Genomic DNA, 3887 nt, shown 5'->3' on the forward strand with positions numbered 1-3887 from the left:
AAGACCTATATGCTTAGTATGGGCAAGGGACACATGTCGCTCTAGCTTTCTAGAGGTTAACACAGAAAGAGAAATTTGGTTTAAATATCCACAAAATAAATACATCTGCTCAGAAAATGGTTACACTTTTCCTGATACAAGGACAATCAGAAGTTTTTCTCCAATGTTGTTATAAACAGGACATTATGTAATTTAACAAGCAATGTCTATCACAACTCTTCCTATAAACAATGGAGAATTTTATGGGCTAACTCTTATAGTCGACTTCAATATACCATCAGTTGCTGTTAAATCTTCTCTGACTCACGGACACTCCATGTGTGTCAGAGTAGAACCATGTTCCATAGGGTTTTCAGTGGCGGATTTTCACAAAGTAGATTACCAGGTGTTTCTTCTGAGGTGTCCCTGGACAGACTTGAACCTCCAACATTTAGTTAGCAGCTGAGTGCATTAACCATTTGTATCAACCAAAGGCACTAAGCTTTGGTATAGGTGATGGAACAATGTCACTGTCATGAACTTTGAAGGGTGTGAGATTTTTACAAGTTAGCAATTTTCATGTATGTTGGCAGAAAAGAGACTTCTGAGTCAAAGGCAAAGGGCAATTGATTACTCACAGCAGTGATAGTAGCCTGTCAACATTTATCTTGGTTCTTGGAGCTGCATTTCCCATAGGGCAATGGAAAGAGGAACAGTTGTTACCTATATATATCATGGTTGTATTCCCAGAGAGGAATCCTGCCTTTAGAGAACCTGAATCTTTTATAATGGTAACCAAGCCTACCTTCCTTTTGCCGCAGTGGGAGACATTACTTTATTGTACAGAATAGTAACCAAAGTTCTATCTTCTAAGATAGTTCACTATACAAATATCCTTAAAAAGATACTTTGGAGTACAATGAATCTGTGCCTCCCCTCATGAGATATGCAGGCACATGAGGGACTTGGGGAGAATTTCTCCCAACAACTCTACATTCTAGTAACACAGTCCAGTTTTATCTGGCTTAATCTAAAACTAACCTTTACACTATCTGGAGGAATTGATGAAATTGTCTTTCATTTGGCACTCATTCATCATATACTTCCTGCATTCTTCCATGACCTAGACACTGAGTACAGTGGTAAACAAAACAGACAAGATCCTGCCTTCATAGAACAGAGACAAATGCAACTGTATTTCAATTTTTAAAAAAGAAGTTCTTCCTAAATGTTGCCCTCAACAAGGTTTTTCATGAATATTGGTGACAATTAATTAAATATTCTACTATCTCAATAGGGAGCTCTGGTAGCATAGTGCCTAAGGCACTTGACTGCTAACCAGGAGGCTGGCGGTTCAAACCCACCAGCCACTCCTCGGAAGGAAGGTTGGGCAATCCTACTTCCGTAGTGATAACTGCCTCGGAAACCCAAGGAGGGGTCACTATGAGTCGGGGCGACTCGACGGCAAATAACAACAACAACAACTATCTCAATAAGTATCTCAAACTTTGTATTTATTTCCAAATGAATACAAACATGCTTTAAAAGACATTAAAACCAAGGCGAGGATCAGATTTCACTCATGAAAACTGAGAAACCTAACAGGGATGTGTAAACTACTTCACAGTTACCATCTCTGATGTACTCGTGACTAGAGAGCAATTCTTTCTTCAGAATGACTTAAAATATTTCAATGATTAAGTGACCAAAACCTTTATATTTTTTTCTCCCACATATCAAGGCATTTATAACTCTTCTGGAATATGTTCATTTACTTTTTGTATACCTCTTATTTTGGTTGGGGCTCTGATGTGACAGACTCTTTGTTCATTGAGAAATTAAACTGTCCTCTCTGTCATGGTCCAGTTCTTTAGAATGTTGCCCCTCCCTGTTCTGAGGAGAGTTCCAGTGTTATTCACTGAATACTCATTAGTCCTACTAGCTAAGGTAATGCAACCATCTTTTTCTCAAATAATTGGAGATTGACTTTTATTTATTAGCATCAAGTCAGTTCCAAATTACAAATAATGACTGCTTATGTGGACTGGACTTAGCCCATTAGCCAGGCAGAGGCTGATTCCTGAATTCCATTACCTAACCTGCCTTCTTTTCAATATTTATGCTATTTTTTTCACCTCCCTGAGAAAACCTGTCATATCCTGTTAACACAGTGGCCTCACTCAACTCAGTTGATGGCAGTGGTATTTGGGAACAGAACCAGCTGGATGAGTGTCCAAACTCGTGTTTGAGAGAGCTGCCTATTCAAGTGAAAAATTAGAGATGAAGAAAAGACCTGTTACTTAGTCCAGTCCCATCCTCAGCCAGTGCCAGCATTCCTACTGTGAGAGCTTAGACCAGCCAGCTCTAATGACTTTAACAATGCACCTTTGCACATTTTATTTGGAAGAGGAGGATGTCTCTTAAATTTTTCTTTCTATTATTTGGAGTAAGTTTCTGCCCAGAATTTCCTTTTGTAGGTGTTAATCCATTTTCCTCTTCCTGTTTTGGTACAACTACAGACACTCCATGAACTATGTATTTTCAAAGAGTCAGTATAAATATACAAGCAACATTTAAGGTGCCTTTTGTGAGGAAGAGGAGGACATTAGGTAGTGCCTTATACTGAGTAAGAAATTGTGCTTAGTGAAGTAGAGGTCCAGTTAGAGCACTGGAGACCCTAGGTGAAATGGATTGGTACAATAGCTACAATGATGGACTGGAGCATTCTGGCAATTGTGAGGATAATGCAAGACTGAGCAAGGTTTCATTCTGTTTTACATAAGGTCACCATGTGTCCGAGACCAATTGACAGCAGATAACAACAACAATTAATTCAGTCATTCCAGCAATAGGCCTCTCTTTTGGAGCAATGTGATGTAGCGGGCAGAGAGTACACATGGGCTGTAGAGGTAGATACACCAGGGTTGGAATCATTATTCTAATTAATTGTGGAACTATATTGTTGTTGTCACTATTATTGTTGTGCTCAGTGACTGCCACTTATTAAATGCTTCCTGTGTGCCAGGCACAATAGTAAGTACTTTCCTTAAATCCAGCTAATACATTTGTGAAACTGGCACCCTCATTTCTATTTTTTAAAGTTTAGTAGTTAAGAGGGGACCAAATTGCTAGGGCAAAATTGCTACTTGAAATGCCAGCTTCCTTGCTTCTTAGCACTGTGGCTTTGGGCCTTTCAGTTAACCCCTCAAACCCAGTTCTCTATCTGTTAAATGGAAGTGATGATAATGCCTGCCTCATAGGTTGTTTTGAAGATTAAATGTATTAATACGTAATCTGATAGATCAGTGTCTAGCAGGAAGACACTTAAATTTAATCAATATTGATGATACATGGATAAAGTTTGTTCAAGGGCACGTTACTAATAAGTGGCATCCAAAATTTAAACCCCAGTGAGTTCTAAAAATTCTGTCCACATTATTAACTATTTGAATATCCTGGCTTGGTCGAGATATTTCTTTGAGCCTCAGTTTTTCTTGCTGATAAAATAAGCATAATAAGATATCTCTTGCATGGTCATTGTGAGCATTAAAAGGCAATAACACAATAATACTGTTATAGAGCCTGGTGCAGAGCTAGGGATCAATTAGTAATAATATACTCCTCTCTATATATCTCAGTCTGTAGAATATATGTATGTATATCTGTGTGTGTGTATATATATATATGTATATATGTCAGTATACCACCAGTCATCTGTCAAGTTTGTCGTACTGATGTGGCTTGCATGTTGCCGTGAGGCTGGAGGCTATGCCACTGGTACTTCAAATACCAGTAGAGTCACCCATGGTGGATGGGTTTCAGCTGAGCTTCCAGACTAAGGCACTAGGAAGAAGAATGGGGCATCTACTTCTCAAAAAATTGGCCAGTGAAAACATTACAAACAGCAG

Source organism: Orycteropus afer, unplaced genomic scaffold (assembly GCF_000298275.1).
Source record: "Orycteropus afer afer isolate SDZICR_OR568_19922 unplaced genomic scaffold, OryAfe1.0 scaffold00143, whole genome shotgun sequence".
Lineage (NCBI taxonomy): Eukaryota > Metazoa > Chordata > Mammalia > Tubulidentata > Orycteropodidae > Orycteropus > Orycteropus afer.